At 36.5% G+C, this 21,131-nt stretch overlaps 4 non-coding genes across 4 annotated transcripts; all 4 read right to left on the reverse strand.

Moving 5' to 3' along the window:
* Nucleotides 1–2,152: 2,152 nt before the first annotated feature.
* Nucleotides 2,153–2,225, reverse strand: TRNAT-GGU (transfer RNA threonine (anticodon GGU)). The gene has a single exon. It is a non-coding gene; the product is annotated as a tRNA-Thr (tRNA).
* Nucleotides 2,226–3,692: 1,467 nt separating this feature from the next.
* Nucleotides 3,693–3,765, reverse strand: TRNAT-GGU (transfer RNA threonine (anticodon GGU)). The gene has a single exon. It is a non-coding gene; the product is annotated as a tRNA-Thr (tRNA).
* Nucleotides 3,766–4,271: 506 nt separating this feature from the next.
* Nucleotides 4,272–4,344, reverse strand: TRNAT-GGU (transfer RNA threonine (anticodon GGU)). Its single transcript has one exon. It is a non-coding gene; the product is annotated as a tRNA-Thr (tRNA).
* Nucleotides 4,345–4,852: 508 nt separating this feature from the next.
* Nucleotides 4,853–4,922, reverse strand: TRNAT-GGU (transfer RNA threonine (anticodon GGU)). The gene has a single exon. It is a non-coding gene; the product is annotated as a tRNA-Thr (tRNA).
* Between the last annotated feature and the right edge of the window lie 16,209 nt (nucleotides 4,923–21,131).

Consider the following 21,131-nt stretch of genomic DNA (forward strand, 5'->3'; position numbering starts at 1 on the left):
AACCATTGCGCCACGGAAGCCCAAAAATTAAATGGTCGTCAGGTATTGTGGAATAACGCCGACTTTTTACGTCACATCTGAGAACTCACAACACTGCTCCCGGGTGGGCTCGAACCACCAACCTTTTGAATAACAGCTGAGCGCGCTAACCATTGCGCCACGGAATCTCAGAAATTAAATGTTTGTCAGGTATTGTGGAAATGTTATGACTTTTCACGCTACACCTGAGACCACACAACACCTCTCCCGGGTGGGCTCGAACCACCAACCTTTCGGTTAACAGCCGAACGCGCTAACCATTGAGCCACGGAAGCTCGGAACTTAAATGGTTGTAAGGTATTGTGGAAAAGTTATGACTTTTCTCGCTACATCTGAGACCCCACAACATCTCTCCCGGGTGGGCTCGAACCACCAACCTTTCGGTTAACAGCTGAACGCGCTAACCATTGCGCTAAGGAAGCCCATAAATGAAACGTTCGTCAGGTATTGTGGAAAAACTCTGACTTTTCACGCTACATCTGAGACCACACAACACCTCTCCCGGGTGGGCTCGAACCACCAACCTTTCGGTTAACAGCCGAACGCGCTAACCACTACGCCATGGAAGCCCAAAAATTAAATGGTCGTCAGGTATTGTGGAAAAACTCTGACTTTTTACGTCACATCTGAGACCTCACAACACTGCTCCCAGGTGGGCTCGAACCACCAACCTTTTGAATAACAGCTGAGCGCGCTAACCATTGCGCCAAGGAAGCTCAGAAATTAAATGGTTGTCAGGTATTGTGGAAAAGTTATGACTTTTCACGCTACATCTGAGACCCCACAACACCTCTCCTGGGTGGGCTCGAACCACCAACCTTTTGGTTAACAGCCGAACGCGCTAACCACTGCGCCACGGAAGCCGAAAAATTAAATGGTCGTCAGGTATTGTGGAAAAACTCCGACTTTTTACGTCACATCTGAGACATCACAACACTGCTCCCGGGTGGGCTCGAACCACCAACCTTTTGAATAACAGCTGAGCGCGCTAACCATTGCGCCAAGGAAGCTCAGAAATTAAATGGTTGTCAGGTATTGTGGAAAAGTTATGACTTTTCACGCTACATCTGAGACCACACAACACCTCTCCCTGGTGGGCTCGAACCACCAACCTTTCGGGCAACAGCCGAACGCGCTAACCATTGAGCCACGGAAGCTCGGAACTTAAATGGTTGTCAGGTATTGTGGAAAAGTTATGACTTTTCACGCTACATCTGAGACCCCACAACACCTCTTCCGGGTGGGCTCGAACCACCAACCTTTCGGTTAACAGCTGAACGCGCTAACCATTGCGTCACGGAAGCCCAAAAATTAAATGTTCGTCAGGAATTGTGGAAAAACTTTGGCTTTTTACGTTACTTCTGAGACCCCACAACACCTCTCCCGGGTGGGCTCGAACCACCAACCTTTCGGTTAACAGCCGAACGCGCTAACCACTGCGCCACGGAAGCCCAAAAATTAAATGGTCGTCAGGTATTGTGGAAAAACTCTGACTTTTTACGTCACGTCTGAGACCTCACAACACTGCTCCCGGGTGGGTTCGAACCACCAACCTTATGAATAACAGCTGAGCGCGCTAACCATTGCGCCAAGGAAGCTCAGAAATTAAATGGTTGTCAGGTATTGTGGAAAAGTTATGACTTTTCACGCTACATCTGAGACCCCACAACACCTCTCCTGGGTGGGCTCGAACCACCAACCTTTTGGTTAACAGCCAAACGCGCTAACCACTGCGCCACGGAAGCTCGGAACTTAAATGGTTGTCAGGTATTGTGGAAAAACTCTGACATTTTACGTTACATCTGAGACCTCACAACACCGCTCCCGGATAGACTCGAACCACCAACCTATTAGTTAACAGCCGAACGCGCTAACCATTGAGTCACGGAAGCTCAGAAGTTAAATGGTTGTCAGGTATTGTGGAAAGGATATGACTTTTCACGCTACATCTGAGACCCCATTACACCTCTTCCGGGTGAGCTCGAACCACCAACTTTTCGGTTAACAGGTGAACGCGCTAACCATTGCGCCACGGAAGCTCAGAAATTAAATGGTTGTCAGGTATTGTGGAAAAGTTATGACTTTTCACGCTACATCTGAGACTTCACAACACCTCTCCCGGGTGGGCTCCAACCACCAACCTTTCGGTTACCAGCTGAACGCGCTAACCATTGCGCTACGGAAGCCCAAAAATTAAACGTTCGTCAGGTATTGTGGAAAAACTCTGACTTTTTACGTCACATCTGAGACCTCACAACACAGTTCCTGGTTGGGCTCGAACCACCAACCTTTCGGTTAACAGCCGAACGCGCTAACCATTGCGCCACGGAAGCCAAAAAATTAAATGGTCGTCAGGTATTGTGGAAAAACTCTGACATTTTACGTTACATCAGAGACCTCACAAAACCACTCCCGAATAGGCTCGAACCAGGGAGTAAGGAACGTTAGAGGGAGTTTTGATGTTATGCTGAAAAAACCGTCATACAGTGGCAAATAGGAAAGAAAGTGGGGGGTAGGAATTTTTATCTCCGTTCCTCAATTTTAGCTAACGCGCAGGCGCGAGTGACGTCGTTTACTACCGCCAGCAGGGAGAATTTAAAAATTCTATCTGCCGCCACACGGCCAACTTAGATCAACTCCTAAGTTGGCCATGGCCGCCAGCGCCAGCTTCCGCTTCCATCGACTGCTGCCCCACTCACTCTGTTCAACCAACAATCAACGTCTGTTGGGAGGAAACCGAGGCTTAATAAAATGCCAAATTGTTTTTGTAACGGTTGTAGGAATGATTCAAGGTATTCGCTGAAAAATATATCAAAGGAATATCCTTCCACGCGTTTCCAAAGCCAAAAACCCAGATAGAAAAATGTAAAAGATGGATATTAGCTTGTGGAAGACCGATTTCTACGAGCTTCTATTCACTTTCAATAAATTTCAAGCTTTGTTTTTGGTTTGGGAAATGGTTTGAAAACGATATTTACCATGTCGGGTCTTGTTAAATACTTAGGGTTACTTGAACAATTATAAAACAACACTTCTTATAGTTAACCATGGCAGAAATGCAAACACGACCTTCCCCTTCTAGTTCAAAGCCGGTTTTTAAATTTGACGCATGCGCGCGGACACCGCGATGAGTCCCCGAGTCAGCGCCAGATAGAGACGAGTTTAGCCAGGAAAGCGAACGAACGCGCCTATTCACTTTAACACTCCCTCTCAAGTCTCTCCTCCCTGCTCGAACCACCAACCTATTAGTTAACAGCCGAACGCGCTAACCATTGCGCCACGGAAGCCTAAAAATTAAATGGTCGTCAGGTATTGTGGAAAAACTTTGGCTTTTTACGTTACATTTGAGATCCCACAAAACCGCTCCCGGGTGGCCTCGAACCACCAACCTTTTGAATAACAGCTGAGCGCGCTAACCATTGCGCCACGGAAGCACAGAAATTAAATGGTTGTCAGGTATTGTGGAAAAGTTATAACTTTTCACGCTACATCTGAGACCACAACACCTCTCCCGGGTGGGCTCGAACCACCAACCTTTCGGTTAACAGCCGAACGCGCTAACCATTGAGCCACGGAAGCTCGGAACTTAAATGGTTGTCAGGTATTGTGGAAAAGTTATGACTTTTCACGCTACATCTGAGACCCCACAACACCTCTTCCGGGTGGGCTCGAACCAACAACCTTTCGGTTACCAGCTGAACGCGCTAACCAATGCGCCACGGAAGCCCAAAAATTAAATGTTCGTCAGGTATTGTGGAAAAACTTTGGCTTTTTACGTTACATCTGAGACCCCACAACACCTCTCCCGGGTGGGTTCGAACCACCAACCTTTCGGTTAACAACCGAACGCGCTAACCACTGCGCCACGTAAAAATTAAATGGTCGTCAGGTATTGTGGAAAAACTCTGACCTTTACGTCACATCTGAGACCTCACTACACTGCTCCCGGGTGGGCTCGAACCACCAACCTTTTGAATAACAGCTGAGCGCGCTAACCATTGCGCCACGGAAGCACAGAAATTAAATGGTTGTCAGGTATTGTGGAAAAGTTATAACTTTTCACGCTACATCTGAGACCACAACACCTCTCCCGGGTGGGCTCGAACCACCAACCTTTCGGTTAACAGCCGAACGCGCTAACCATTGAGCCACGGAAGCTCGGAACTTAAATGGTTGTCAGGTATTGTGGAAAAGTTATGACTTTTCACGCTACATCTGAGACCCCACAACACCTCTTCCGGGTGGGCTCGAACCAACAACCTTTCGGTTACCAGCTGAACGCGCTAACCAATGCGCCACGGAAGCCCAAAAATTAAATGTTCGTCAGGTATTGTGGAAAAACTTTGGCTTTTTACGTTACATCTGAGACCCCACAACACCTCTCCCGGGTGGGTTCGAACCACCAACCTTTCGGTTAACAACCGAACGCGCTAACCACTGCGCCACGTAAAAATTAAATGGTCGTCAGGTATTGTGGAAAAACTCTGACCTTTACGTCACATCTGAGACCTCACTACACTGCTCCCGGGTGGGCTCGAACCACCAACCTTTTGAATAACAGCTGAGTGCGCTAACCATTGCGCCACGGAAGCTCAGAAATTAAATGGTTGTCAGGTATTGTGAAAAAGTTATGACTTTTCACGCTACATCTGAGACCACACAACACCTCTCCCGGGTGGGCTCGAACCACCAACCTTTCGGTTAACAGCCGATCGCGCTAACCATTGAGCCACGGAAGCTCGGAAATTAAATGGTTGTCAGGTATTGAGGAAAAGTTATGACTTTTCACGCTACATCTGAGACCCCACAACACCTCTCACGGGTGGCCTCGAACCACCAGCCTTTCGGTTACCAGCCGAACGCGCTAACCATTGCGCCACGGAAGCCCAAAAATTAAATGGTCGTCAGGTTTTGTGGAAAAACTTTGGCTTTTTCCGTTACATTTGAGATCCCACAAAACCGTTCCCCGGGTGGGCTCGAACCACCAACCTATTGGTTAACAGCCGAACGCGGTAACCATTGAGCCGCGGAAGCTCAGATATTATATGGTTGTTACGTATTGTGGAAAAGTTTTGACTTTTTACGCTACATCTGAGACCCCACAACACCTCTCCTGGATGGGCTCGAAACACCAACCTTTCGGTTAAAGGCTCGTTTACACGTTCGAGAGTTAAGCTCAAAGCGGAAAGTTGAAGTTGAAAGTCGAATCTTCTTCTCGCGTCTAAAAAAAATCGCGTCTGCCAAAAGCGTTTGTTCCCGCTGCTCCACCCGCTCCTTTGTTTACATACCAGCTGGGCGGTAGCATGAGCCTAGATTGCAGAGTTGCCTTTCAGTCGGAAGTAAACAACTAAAATGGCGTCGACTGTCGTTAGTTTTCTTCTGGTTAAAAAGAAACTATTGCTTTTGAAAAACATTCGATATTTATAACAAAAATAGAATGGAACGTCGTTGGTAGGTACAGACTGTTAAAAAAGTCTTAGCGCGTTGCGTTTTTCGCACATATTTTACTATATTTCAAAAACTATTCAAGCTAGCGCTCTGGAATAAAGTGCGTTATAAAAGTTTTGCATTTCTCTTTCATATTTTACCCGTTCCAAAGTTGACCTTTGCATACTTATACCGGAAACCGGAAATGTCAAAATTATCAACTTTGAAAATATTGGATTCTCGAGGATACAAATGCGATTTTCGGAATCCTTGGGGTCGATTCATATTTGAAAAGTGTTCACCAAATTCAATTCGGATGAATAGGTCACGAGTAATCAGCCTTTATTCAAAATCTGGCAAACTTTTTTAGATTGGCGATAATTCATAATCGAGTATCGAATCTTTGTCGTAATAATGCTCGTTAGATGTTATGACACTTTATGCATATATATATGATTGGTCTTTTGGCGCAATACTTTGAAACAAATCAGACGTTCATTAAAGGGATGGTGAAGTGGAAAATAAAGTAATTTTTTATTAATTCTTCTATAAGACCAATCTGCATCGTGAAACATCCAGGAAATAAAACCGATCGATTTTTAAACGACAATTAGTTTGAAATTTCATAGATAATTTTAAATAGGGATCTCCGACCAATCGCGTAGCGCCCCGCCTTTTTATCAACAATTTTCTCTTGGCACGCTCCGTGTTGAATAAATTTATCGCGAGACTTGAAAAAATTTGCACGATGTGACAATTGTGGCGCGAGGCATGGAGTGTGCCACGAAAATTTTGTTAACGAAAAGGCACGGCGTTACGGGATTGGTCGGAGTTCCTTTTTTGAAATTATTCTTAAAATCTTAACCTAATTTGAATATTAAAATCAATGGGAGGTATTTCCTGAATTTTTCATTATGCATACTGGTAGAAGAATCAATAAAAAAATCACTTTATTTTCCACTTCCCACTCCCTTTAAGAGAAAACTCGCGTCTTTTGAAGAGGAGAAGCGGTTTGAAAATTTTGTTATTTGGGCCATGATATCATAATATTTAGAACTCATATTAATTACGTCTAGGTCTTCAGCCCGATTCATTGCAGCCTAGAGAAAATCTCATTCATGATGGCGTATGCGCTTCACGAGATCCCTTCAAATATTCGACTATTCCAAATAAGAAACAACTTGAGAGGAGAGGGCTTCTATGCTAGGAATGTTCGCTATGCGATTGAGCTTCGCTAAACGGAGCCTGAGGTTGGCTATAGCCTCCCGCGTTTAGCGCAAATGTGAGGCCAGGGATAGATTTAATTTTAGAAGTGGGAATAGAGAATAGAGTAATCTAGGAACGCGTCAAATTCCCGGACCCCCTTCCACGGAAAGGAGGGGTATGAAAGAAGAGGCGTGTCAAAGCGACAAAGGTTAAAAGGAATAACGTATTTTTTGCCGATCCCGTCAGTAACGTCAGCAAAACGTAGTTTAATTGAGCAATACGAAAATTTAAACTTTTCATCACGCGTTAGAGGGAGGGCTCTACACTGGGCTATGAGTCGGACTGAATTAAACGCTAACCGTTCTCGTATCCTGCTTCTAAAATTAAATCTATCTCTATTGAGGCTTAATAATAAAGCCGACCACAACCAAAGCATAGGCAAAGGCGTATTTCACAACTGACGTTCAAAGCTACCGATGGAAAAACCTAAAAATTAATTAAAAAAAATGAATGCCGGTAAGAATGATCACAACTGAAAATAACAGCTAACAGCTAAAACTAACCCGAACGGTAAAGACTTGAAGTTGGCCTCTCTGCGCTGCTGGTCTGCTACTCCTTTCGTTTATTTTCTATGGCAAAAAATACTAACTTTGGGAGGTATTGGGATATTAGGCCATTTGTGTTTTAACTTTTTAAGACTTTTATTGTGTAGGAAAGAAAAAACGACCCTGTTTAAAGACACTTTGGATAAATTTTAATATTTAGTTAAAAGTTGAAATTTTTTTATAAAATTTGGACGAAAATATTTAAATAACAAGACTTCCTTTGAGTTTCAAATTGAAGAATGTTCGTGTGCTTTATTGAACTATTTTTTTTACAAAAAAGACAGTCACTTTCAGTTTCAATTGTTGCTTTTATTGGGCATCCCCTAGTCGTTAAAGGAAGGATGAAGAGGAAAAATAAAGTGATTTTTTGATCGATTGTTCTTATTATAAGACCATTATATGCACAGTGAAACATCCAGAAAATACAGTCTCCGAATGATTTTAAAATTCAAATTAGGTTCAGATTTTAAAGATAATTTGAAGTAAGCACCACCGACTAATAGCTTAACGCCCTGCCTTCCTGTTAACAAAATTTCCGTTGCACGCTCTATATCTCGCGCCACGATAGTCAGATCGCAAGCAACTTTTATTAAATCACGCGATAAATTTCATTCGGCATGGAGCGTGCCACGAGAATTTTGTCAATAGGAAGGCAGGGCGTTAAGGTCCGTCCACACTATGGCTTTTTTTCGCGTCGTAAGCGCTCGCGCGCGCGGTACGTCGCTTCGCTCGGATCGTTTACACTACTGAAATTCGCGCCAAAGCCATGCTCGCAAGGTCTTGCAAACCTCGCGAAAATCTTTGGCGTGTCAAAGATTTTCGCAAGGATTGCAGCCTCGCAGCCAATCAGAGGTCTCCTGGTTGGCGCAGACGCCGTGTATTCGAGATATTTTCACGAAAACAAATATGTCTCCGGCTATTAGGCCTAGTGTTTCTCGTAAACGAGTGGAAATCAACAACTATTTTCGTTTTTATTAATAAAGCACCTTAATAGAAACTGCACGAGAAGAAGGATATGGGTTCGCGAAGTTTTTGCAGAGAGAAAGAGTTGGTAATTACCATAATTTAATTCCAAAACTTCAGTTAAATAAAGAGCTTAATGGTGATTCCCTATATGTTCAATATTGTTGACCAACCCCCTTCTCAGTTTGATTATTTATTAAGGTCTAAAGTTAACCCGGATATAATATTCAGCCAATGAAGCTCTCTGATATGCTGCGAAGTTTGTCAAAACGAGGGCGTATACCTTAGCGAATTTCTATAATGTAAACGATCCGAGCGAAGCGACCTACCGCGCGCGCGAGCGTTACGTAGCTTGCGACGCGAAAAAAAGCCATAGTGTGGACGGACCTTTACGCGATGGGTCGGAGGTCATTATTTCAAATTTTCTGTAAAATCTGAACCTAATTGGAGTTTCAAAACCATTGGGAAATATTTTCTGGATGTTTCACTATGCAGAATGGTGTTATAATTAGTAGAAGAATCGATAAAAAATTATTTGATTTTTCATTTCACCCTCCCATTAAACACATTCTTAATCGTATTCTAAAAGACAGACATAAACTCTAATGAAATTAGGAGGTAAAGCATTGTAATATTAAAAATAGAGATGCGCCCTGTTCGCTGGTATTTTTTCTCCGTATGAGTAACCAGCCCAAGTCGTGACCGGTATTAATATTAATAACCTGATAGTTATTCTTGACTAACTTAAAACATTGTTTTAGTGTATGGTTTCAGGCTCAGCAGGACAATTGTCCAACCCATACGTCCCGACTCGTTGCAAGATTTTTGGACAACGAAGGAATTAACGCTTTGGATTGGCCCGACTTGAACCCGATTTAGCGTTTATGTCTGTCATTTAATAAAAGATTAAAAATGTGTTTAAGGGCTACGGGAGGTTAAGTAAAATATTAAGCTACAATTGAACTGTTTGTAATAGATAGTTCAAGAACGCAGACGGTATTTCCTGGATGTTTCACTATGCAAAATGGTCTTATAATTAGAAGAAGAATCGATAAAAAAATCACTTTATTGTCCTCTTCATCCTCCCTTTAAGGGCTAGGGGATGTCCAATAAAATATCAAGCAACAATTCAAGCTGAAAGTGACTGTCTTGTTTGTATAAAATAGTTCAATAAAGCACACGAGCATTCTTCAATTTGAAACTCGAAGGAAGTCTTGTTATTTGAAAATTTTCGTCCAAATTTTATAAATATTTTTCAACTTTTAACTAGTTATCAATAATGATATTAATAGTTATCCAAAATTTCTTTAAAAAGGCTAGTTATCTTTCCTACACAATAAAAGTCTTAAAACACAAAATGGCCTAAGTTAGTATTTTTGCCATAGAAAATAAACGAAAGGAGTAGCAGACCAGCAGCGCAGAGAGGCCAATTTCAAGTGTTTACCGTTCGGGTTCGTTTTAGCTGTAAGCTGTTATTTTCAGTTGTGATCATTCTTACCGGCATTAATTTTTTTTCATTTAATTTTTAGGTTTTTCCATCGGTAGCTTTGAACGTCAGTTGTGAAATACGCCTTTGCCCATGCTTTGGTTGTGGTCGGCTTTATTATTAAGCCTCAATAGAGATAGATTTAATTTTAGAAGCAGGATTCGAGAAGGGTTAGTGTTTAATTCAGTCCGACTCATTGCCCAGTATAGAGCCCTCCCTCTAACGCGTGATGAAAAGTTTAAATTTTCGTATTGCTCAATTAAACTACGTTTTGCTGACGTTACTGACGGGATCGGCAAAAAATACGTTATTCCTTTTAACCTTTGTCGCTTTGACACGCCTCTTCATTCATACCCCTCCTTTCCGTGGAAGGGGGTCCGGGAATTTGACGCGTTCCTAGATTACTCTATTCTCTATTCCCACTTCTAAAATTAAATCTATCCCTGGCCTCACATTTGCGCTAAACGCGGGAGGCTATAGCCAACCTCAGGCTCCGTTTAGCGAAGCTCAATCGCTTAGCAAACATTCCTAGCATAGAAGCCCTTTCCTCTCAAGTTGTTTCTTATTTGGAATAGTCGAATATTTGAAGGGATCTCGTGAAGCGCATACGCCATCATGAATGAGATTTTCTCTAGGCTGCAATGAATCGGGCTGAAGACCTAGACGTAATTAATATGAGTTCTAAATATTACGATATCATGGCCCAAATAAAAAAAATTCCAAACCGCTTCTCCTCTTCAAAAGACGCGAGGTTTCTCTTAAAGGGAGTGGGAAGTGGAAAATAAAGTGATTTTTTTATTGATTCTTCTACCAGTATGCATAATGAAAAATTCAGGAAATACCTCCCATTGATTTTAATATTCAAATTAGGTTAAGATTTTAAGAATAATTTCAAAAAAGGAACTCCGACCAATCCCGTAACGCCGTGCCTTTTCGTTAACAAAATTTTCGTGGCACACTCCATGTCTCGCGCCACAATTGTCACATCGTGCAAATTTTTTCAAGTCTCGCGATAAATTTATTCAACACGGAGCGTGCCAAGAGAAAATTGTTGATAAAAAGGCGGGGCGCTACGCGATTGGTCGGAGATCCCTATTTAAAATTATCCAATTAACTAATTGTCGTTTAAAAATCGTTCGGTGTTATTTCCTGGATGTTTCACGATGCAGATTGGTCTTATAGAAGAATTAATAAAAAATTGCTTTATTTTCCACTTCACCATCCCTTTAATGAACGTCTGATTTGTTTCAAAGTATTGCGCCAAAAGTCCAATCATATATATATGCATAAAGTGTCATAACATCTAACGAGCATTATTACGACAAAGATTCGATACTCGATTATGAATTATCGCCAATCTAACCAAGTTTGCCAGATTTTGAATAAGGGCTGATTACTCGTGACCTATTCATCCGAATTGAATTTGGTGAACACTTTTCCAATATGAATCGACCCCAAGGATTCCGAAAATCGCATTTATATCCTCGAGAATCCAATATTTTCAAAGTTGATAATTTTGACATTTCCGGTTTCCGGTATAAGTATGCAAAGGACAACTTTGGAACGGGTAAAATATGAAAGAGAAATGCAAAACTTTTATAACGCACTTTATTCCAGAGCGCTAGCTTGAATAGTTTTTGAAATATAGTAAAATATGTGCGAAAAACGCAACGCGCAAAGACTTTTTTAACAGTCTGTACATCCTATATGGAGATATAGAAACAAAGAAGGCCATCTGGGGTCTCAGATGTAGCGTGAAAAGTTATAACTTTTCCACAATACCTGACAACCATTTAAGTTCAGAGCTTCCGTGGCTCAATGGTTAGCGCGTTCGGCTGTTAACCGAAAGGTTGGTGGTTCTAGCCCACCGGGGATAGGTGTTGTGTGGTCTCAGATGTAGCGTGAAAAGTCATAACTTTTCCACAATACCTGACAACCATTTAAGTTCAGAGCTTCCGTGGCGCAATGGTTAACGCGTTCAGCTGTTAACTGAAACGTTGGTGGTTCGAGCCCACCCGGGAGAGGTGTTGTGGGGTCTCAGATGTAACGTAAAAAGCCAAAGATTTTCCACAATACCTGACGAACATTTAATTTTTGGGCTTCCGTGGCGCAAAGGTTAGCGCCTTCAGCTGTTAACCGAAATGTTGGTGGTTCGAGCCCACCCGGGAGAGGTGTTATGGAGTCTCAGATGTAGCGTGAAAAGTCATAACTTTTTCACAATACCTGACAAGCATTTAATTTCTGAGCTTCCGTGGCGCAATGGTTATTGCGCTCAGCTGTTATTCAAAAGGTTGGTGGTTCGAGCCCACCCGGGAGCAGTGTTGTGAGGGCTCAGATGTGACGTAAAAAGTCAGAGTTTTTCCACAATACCTGACGAACATTTAATTTTTGGGCTTCCGTAGCGCAATGGTTAGCGCGTTCAGCTGTTAACCGAAAGGTTGGTGGTTTGAGCCAACCCGGGAGGGGTGTTGTGGGGTCTCATATGTAGCGTGAAAAGTCATAACTTTTCCACAATACCTGACAACCATTTACTTTTTGGGCTTCCTTGGCGCAATGGTTAGCGCGTTCGGCTGTTAACCGAAAGGTTGGTGGTTCGAGCCCATCCGGGAGCGGTTTTGTGAGGTCTCAGATGTGACGTAAAGAGTCAGAGTTTTTCCACAATACCTGACGAACGTTTAATTTTTGGGCTTCCGTGGCGCAATGGTTAACGCGTTCAGCTGTTAACCGAAACGTTGGTGGTTCGAGCCCACCCGGGAGAGGTGTTGTGGGGTCTCAGATGTAACGTAAAAAGCCAAAGATTTTCCACAATACCTGACGAACATTTAATTTTTGGGCTTCCGTGGCGCAAAGGTTAGCGCCTTCAGCTGTTAACCGAAATGTTGGTGGTTCGAGCCCACCCGGGAGAGGTGTTATGGAGTCTCAGATGTAGCGTGAAAAGTCATAACTTTTTCACAATACCTGACAAGCATTTAATTTCTGAGCTTCCGTGGCGCAATGGTTATTGCGCTCAGCAGTTATTCAAAAGGTTGGTGGTTCGAGCCCACCCGGGAGAGGTGTTATGGAGTCTCAGATGTAGCGTGAAAAGTCATAACTTTTCCACAATACCTGACAAGCATTTAATTTCTGAGCTTCCGTGGCGCAATGGTTATTGCGCTCAAAGTACAGAAGCAAAAAGTACAAAAATAATTGTTTCAGTGATTATATTTGAAAATAGTGAAAAAAAACTCAAAATGTGCTTCTCTGGCCGAGAAACGTCGATTTTGAAAATGTTATTAAAAATCGAGGCACATTTTTATTTTTTGATCAATCGATATCAAATCACTTTTAATGAGTATTTTATCGGTATTTAAGCTAAATTCGGTCAAAAATTTGTCCAGAAAAAAATGCATTCAAAATTGTACCGAAAAAATCGCTGGTTTTTTTCTTCAAGATACAAAATCCGTAACAACGATTTCTTAATGTAAAATTGAATTTTAACAGTTTTTTGAATGAAAATCGTTATATTTGCTTGAATTAAAGCAAAAAATACAAAAACTATGGTTTCAGCGGATATATTTGAAAATAGTGAAAAAAAATCTCAAAATGTGCTTCTCTGGCCGAGAAACGTCGATTTTGAAAATTCTATTAAAAATCGAGGTACATTTTTATTTATTGATCAATCGAGATGAAATCGCTTTTAATGAGTATTTTATATGTATTTAAGCTAAATTCAGTCAAAAATTTGTCCAGAAAAAAATGCATTCAAAATTGTACCGAAAAAATCGCATGTTTTTTTTCTTCAAGATACAAAATCCGTGACAACGATTTCTTATTGAAAATTGAATTTGAACAGTTTTATGAATGAATATCGTTATATTTGCTTGAATTAAAGCAAAAAATACAAAAACTATGGTTTCAGCGGATATATTTGAAAAAAGTGAAAAAAATCTCTAAATGTGCTTCTCTGGCCGAGAAACGTCGATTTTGAAAATTCTATTAAAAATCGAGGTACATTTTTATTTATTGATCAATCGAGATGAAATCGCTTTTAATGAGTATTTTATATGTATTTAAGCTAAATTCGGTCAAAAATTTGTCCAGAAAAAAATGCATTCAAAATTGTACCGAAAAAATCGCATGTTTTTTTTCTTCAAGATACAAAATCCGTGACAACGATTTCTTATTGAAAATTGAATTTGAACAGTTTTATGAATAAATATCGTTACATTTGTTGAATTAAAGCAAAAAGAACAAAAATAATGGTTTCAGTGATTATATTTGAAAATAGTGAAAAAAAACTCAAAATGTGCTTCTCTGGCCGAGAAACGTCGATTTTGAAAATGTTATTAAAAATCGAGGCACATTTTTATTTTTTGATCAATCGATATCAAATCACTTTTAATGAGTATTTTATAGTTATTTAAGCTAAATTCGGTCAAAAATTTGTCCAGAAAAAAATGCATTCAAAAGTGTACCGAAAAAATCGCATGTTTCTTTTCTTCAAGATACAAAATCCGTAACAACGATTTCTTAATGTAAAATTGAATTTTAACAGTTTTTTGAATGAAAATCGTTATATTTGCTTGAATTAAAGCAAAAAATACAAAAACTAGGGTTTCAGCGGATATATTTGAAAATAGTGAAAACAAATCTCAAAATGTGCCTCTCTGGCCGAGAAACGTCGATTTTGAAAATTCTATTAAAAATCAAGGTACATTTTTATTTATTGATCAATCGAGATGAAATCACTTTCAATGAGTATTTTATAGGTATTTAAGCTAAATTCGGTCAAAAATTTGTCCAGAAAAAAATGCATTCAAAATTGTACCGAAAAAATCGCATTTTTTTTTTCTTCAAGATACAAAATCCGTGACAACGATTTCTTAAAGTAAAATTGAATTTTAACAGTTTTTTGAATGAAAATCGTTATATTTGCTTGAATTAAAGCAAAAAATACAAAAACTAAGGTTTTAGCGGTTATATTTGAAAATAGTGAAAAAAATCTCAAAATGTGCTTCTCTGGCCGAGAAACGTCGATTTTGAAAATGTTATTAAAAATCGAGGCACATTTTTATTTTTTGATCAATCGATATCAAATCACTTTTAATGAGTATTTTATAGGTATTTAAGCTAAATTCGGTCAAAAATTTGTCCAGAAAAAAATGCATTCAAAAGTGTTACGAAAAAATCGCATTTTTTTTTCTTCAAGATACAAAATCCTTGACAACGATTTCTCATTGAAAATTGAATTTTAACAGTTTTTTGAATGAATAGCGTTATATTTGCTTGAATTATAGCAAAAAGTACCAAAATAATGGTTTCAGCGGTTATATTTGAAAATAGTGATAAAAAACTCAAAATGTGCTTCACTGGTCGAGAAACGTCGATTTTGAAAATTCTATTAAAAATCGAGGTACATTTTTATTTATTGATCAATCGAGATGAAATCACTTTTAATGAGTATTTTATAGGTATTTAAGCTAAATTCGGTCAAACATTTGTCCAGAAAAAAATGCATTCAAAAGTGTACCGAAAAAATCGCATTTTTTTTCTTCAAGATACAAAATCCGTGACAATGATTTCTCATTGAAAATTGAATTTTAACAGTTTTTTGAATGAATATCGTTATATTTGCTTGAATTATAGCAAAAAGTACAAAAATAATGGTTTCAGCGGTTATATTTGAAAATAGTGATAAAAAACTCAAAATGTGCTTCTCTGGTCGAGAAACGTCGATTTTGAAAATTCTATTAAAAATCGAGGTACATTTTTATTTATTGATCAATCGAGATGAAATCACTTTTAATGAGTATTTTATCGGTATTTAAGCTAAATTCGGTCAAAAATTTGTCCAGAAAAAAATGCATTCAAAAGTGTACCGAAAAAATCGCATTTTTTTTCTTCAAGATACAAAATCCGTGACAGCGATTTCTCATTGAAAATTGAATTTTAACAGTTTCTTGAATGAATATCGTTATATTTGCTTGAATTAAAGCAAAAAGTACAAAAACTATGGTTTCAGCGGTTATATTTGAAAATATTAAAAAAAACTCAAAATGTGCTTCTCTGGTCGAGAAACGTCGATTTTGAAAATTCTATAAAAAATCGAGGTATATTTTTATTTATTGATCAATCGAGATGAAATCACTTTTAATGAGTATTTTAGAGGTATTTAAGCCAAATACCGTCAAAAGTTTGTCCAGAAAAAAATGCATTAAAAAGTGTACCGAAAAAATCGCATGTTTTTTTCTTGTTGATAAAAAATCCGTGACAACGATTTCTTATTGAAAATTGAATTTGAACAGTTTTATGAATGAATATCGTTACATTTGTTGAATTAAAGCAAAAAGTACAAAAATAATGGTTTCAGTGATTATATTTGAAAATAATGAAAAAAAACTCAAAATGTGCTTCTCTGGCCGAGAAACGTCGATTTTGAAAATGTTATTAAAAATCGAGGCACATTTTTATTTTTTGATCAATCGATATCAAATCACTTTTAATGAGTATTTTATAGGTATTTAAGCTAAATTCGGTCAAAAATTTGTCCTGAAAAAAATGCATTCAAAAGTGTACCGAAAAAATCGCATTTTTTTTCTTCAAGATACAAAATCCGTGACAACGATTTCTCATTGAAAATTGAATTTTAACAGTTTTTTGAATGAAAATCGTTATATTTGCTTGAATTAAAGCAAAAAGTACAAAAATAATGGTTTCAGTGATTATATTTGAAAATAGTGAAAAAATCTCAAAATGTGCTTCTCTGGCCGAGAAACGTCGACTTTGAAAATGTTATTAAAAATCGAGGCACATTTTTATTTTTTGATCAATCGATATCAAATCACTTTTAATGAGTATTTTATAGGTATTTAAGCTAAATTCGGTCAAAAATTTGTCCAGAAAAAAATGCATTCAAAAGTGTACCGAAAAAATCGCATTTTTTTTCTTCAAGATACAAAATCCGTGACAACGATTTCTTATTGAAAATTGAATTTGAACAGTTTTATGAATGAATATCGTTACATTTGTTGAATTAAAGCAAAAAGTACAAAAATAATGGTTTCAGTGATTATATTTGAAAATAGTGAAAAAAAACTCAAAATGTGCTTCTCTGGCCGAGAAACGTCGATTTTGAAAATTCTATTAAAAATCGAGGTACATTTTTATTTATTGATCAATCGAGATGAAATCGCTTTTAATGAGTATTTTATATGTATTTAAGCTAAATTCGGTCAAAAATTTGTCCAGAAAAAAATGCATTCAAAATTGTACCGAAAAAATCGCATGTTTTTTTTCTTCAAGATACAAAATCCGTGACAACGATTTCTTATTGAAAATTGAATTTGAACAGTTTTATGAATGAATATCGTTACATTTGTTGAATTAAAGCAAAAAGTACAAAAATAATGGTTTCAGTGATTATATTTGAAAATAGTGAAAAAAAACTCAAAATGTGCTTCTCTGGCCGAGAAACGTCGATTTTGAAAATTCTATTAAAAATCAAGGTACATTTTTATTTATTGATCAATCGAGATGAAATCACTTTTAATGAGTATTTTATAGGTATTTAAGCTAAATTCGGTCAAAAATTTGTCCAGAAAAAAATGCATTCAAAATTGTACCGAAAAAATCGCATTTTTTTTCTTCAAGATACAAAATCCGTGACAACGATTTCTCATTGAAAATTGAATTTTAACAGTTTTTTGAATGAATATCATTATATTTGCTTGAATTATAGCAAAAAGTACAAAAATAATGGTTTCAGCGGTTATATTTGAAAATAGTGATAAAAAAACTCAAAATGTGCTTCTCTGGTCGAGAAACGTCGATTTTGAAAATTCTATTAAAAATCGAGGTACATTTTTATTTATTGATCAATCGAGATGAAATCACTTTTAATGAGTATTTTATAGGTATTTAAGCTAAATTCGGTCAAACATTTGTCCAGAAAAAAATGCATTCAAAAGTGTACCGAAAAAATCGCATTTTTTTTCTTCAAGATACAAAATCCGTGACAACGATTTCTTAAAGTAAAATTGAATTTTAACAGTTTTTTGAATGAAAATCGTTATATTTGCTTGAATTAAAGCAAAAAGTACAAAAATAATGGTTTCAGTGATTATATTTGAAAATAGTGAAAAAATCTCAAAATGTGCTTCTCTGGCCGAGAAACGTCGACTTTGAAAATGTTATTAAAAATCGAGGCACATTTTTATTTTTTGATCAATCGATATCAAATCACTTTTAATGAGTATTTTATAGGTATTTAAGCTAAATTCGGTCAAAAATTTGTCCAGAAAAAAATGCATTCAAAAGTGTACCGAAAAAATCGCATTTTTTTTCTTCAAGATACAAAATCCGTGACAACGATTTCTTATTGAAAATTGAATTTGAACAGTTTTATGAATGAATATCGTTACATTTGTTGAATTAAAGCAAAAAGTACAAAAATAATGGTTTCAGTGATTATATTTGAAAATAGTGAAAAAAAACTCAAAATGTGCTTCTCTGGCCGAGAAACGTCGATTTTGAAAATTCTATTAAAAATCGAGGTACATTTTTATTTATTGATCAATCGAGATGAAATCGCTTTTAATGAGTATTTTATATGTATTTAAGCTAAATTCGGTCAAAAATTTGTCCAGAAAAAAATGCATTCAAAATTGTACCGAAAAAATCGCATGTTTTTTTTCTTCAAGATACAAAATCCGTGACAACGATTTCTTATTGAAAATTGAATTTGAACAGTTTTATGAATGAATATCGTTACATTTGTTGAATTAAAGCAAAAAGTACAAAAATAATGGTTTCAGTGATTATATTTGAAAATAGTGAAAAAAAACTCAAAATGTGCTTCTCTGGCCGAGAAACGTCGATTTTGAAAATTCTATTAAAAATCAAGGTACATTTTTATTTATTGATCAATCGAGATGAAATCACTTTTAATGAGTATTTTATAGGTATTTAAGCTAAATTCGGTCAAAAATTTGTCCAGAAAAAAATGCATTCAAAATTGTACCGAAAAAATCGCATTTTTTTTCTTCAAGATACAAAATCCGTGACAACGATTTCTCATTGAAAATTGAATTTTAACAGTTTTTTGAATGAATATCATTATATTTGCTTGAATTATAGCAAAAAGTACAAAAATAATGGTTTCAGCGGTTATATTTGAAAATAGTGATAAAAAAACTCAAAATGTGCTTCTCTGGTCGAGAAACGTCGATTTTGAAAATTCTATTAAAAATCGAGGTACATTTTTATTTATTGATCAATCGAGATGAAATCACTTTTAATGAGTATTTTATAGGTATTTAAGCTAAATTCGGTCAAACATTTGTCCAGAAAAAAATGCATTCAAAAGTGTACCGAAAAAATCGCATTTTTTTTCTTCAAGATACAAAATCCGTGACAACGATTTCTTAAAGTAAAATTGAATTTTAACAGTTTTTTGAATGAAAATCGTTATATTTGCTTGAATTAAAGCAAAAAGTACAAAAATAATGGTTTCAGTGATTATATTTGAAAATAGTGAAAAAATCTCAAAATGTGCTTCTCTGGCCGAGAAACGTCGACTTTGAAAATGTTATTAAAAATCGAGGCACATTTTTATTTTTTGATCAATCGATATCAAATCACTTTTAATGAGTATTTTATAGGTATTTAAGCTAAATTCGGTCAAAAATTTGTCCAGAAAAAAATGCATTCAAAAGTGTACCGAAAAAATCGCATGTTTTTTTTCTTCAAGATACAAAATCCGAGACAACGATTTCTCATTGAAAATTGAATTTTAAAAGTTTTATGAATGAATATCGTTACATTTGTTGAATTAAAGCAAAAAGTACAAAAATAATGGTTTCAGTGATTATATTTGAAAATAGTGAAAAAAAACTCAAAATGTGCTTCTCTGGCCGAGAAACGTCGATTTTGAAAATTCTATTAAAAATCAAGGTACATTTTTATTTATTGATCAATCGAGATGAAATCACTTTTAATGAGTATTTTATAGGTATTTAAGCTAAATTCGGTCAAAAATTTGTCCAGAAAAAAATGCATTCAAAAGTGTACCGAAAAAATCGCATTTTTTTTCTTCAAGATACAAAATCCGTGCCAACGATTTCTTAAAGTAAAATTGAATTTTAACAGTTTTTTGAATGAAAATCGTTATATTTGCTTGAGTTAAAGCAAAAAGTACAAAAATAATGGTTTCAGTGATTATATTTGAAAATAGTGAAAAAATCTCAAAATGTGCTTCTCTGGCCGAGAAACGTCGACTTTGAAAATGTTATTAAAAATCGAGGCACATTTTTATTTTTTGATCAATCGATATCAAATCACTTTTAATGAGTATTTTATAGGTATTTAAGCTAAATTCGGTCAAAAATTTGTCCAGAAAAAAATGCATTCAAAAGTGTACCGAAAAAATCGCATTTTTTTTCTTCAAGATACAAAATCCGTGACAACGATTTCTTATTGAAAATTGAATTTGAACAGTTTTATGAATGAATATCGTTACATTTGTTGAATTAAAGCAAAAAGTACAAAAATAATGGTTTCAGTGATTATATTTGAAAATAGTGAAAAAAAACTCAAAATGTGCTTCTCTGGCCGAGAAACGTCGATTTTGAAAATTCTATTAAAAATCAAGGTACATTTTTATTTATTGATCAATCGAGATGAAATCACTTTTAATGAGTATTTTATAGGTATTTAAGCTAAATTCGGTCAAAAATTTGTCCAGAAAAAAATGCATTCAAAATTGTACCGAAAAAATCGCATTTTTTTTTCTTCAAGATACAAAATCCGTGACAACGATTTCTTAAAGTAAAATTGAATTTTAACAGTTTTTTGAATGAAAATCGTTATATTTGCTTGAATTAAAGCAAAAAATACAAAAACTAAGGTTTTAGCGGTTATATTTGAAAATAGTGAAAAAATCTCAAAATGTGCTTCTCTGGCCGAGAAACGTCGATTTTGAAAATGTTATTAAAAATCGAGGCACATTTTTATTTTTTGATCAATCGATATCAAATCACTTTTAATGAGTATTTTATAGGTATTTAAGCTAAATTCGGTCAAAAATTTGTCCAGAAAAAAATGCATTCAAAAGTGTACCGAAAAAATCGCATTTTTTTTCTTCAAGATACAAAATCCGTGACAACGATTTCTCATTGAAAATTGAATTTTAACAGTTTTTTGAATGAATATCATTATATTTGCTTGAATTATAGCAAAAAGTACAAAAATAATGGTTTCAGCGGTTATATTTGAAAATAGTGATAAAAAAACTCAAAATGTGCTTCTCTGGTCGATAAACGTTGATTTTGAAAATTCTATTAAAAATCGAGGTACATTTTTATTTATTGATCAATCGAGATGAAATCACTTTTAATGAGTATTTTATAGGTATTTAAGCTAAATTCGGT

This window comes from Phalangium opilio, unplaced genomic scaffold (genome assembly GCF_054372755.1).
Source record: "Phalangium opilio isolate 3A_F unplaced genomic scaffold, DU_Popi_V2 ptg000209l_1, whole genome shotgun sequence".
In the NCBI taxonomy this organism is placed as follows: domain Eukaryota; kingdom Metazoa; phylum Arthropoda; class Arachnida; order Opiliones; family Phalangiidae; genus Phalangium; species Phalangium opilio.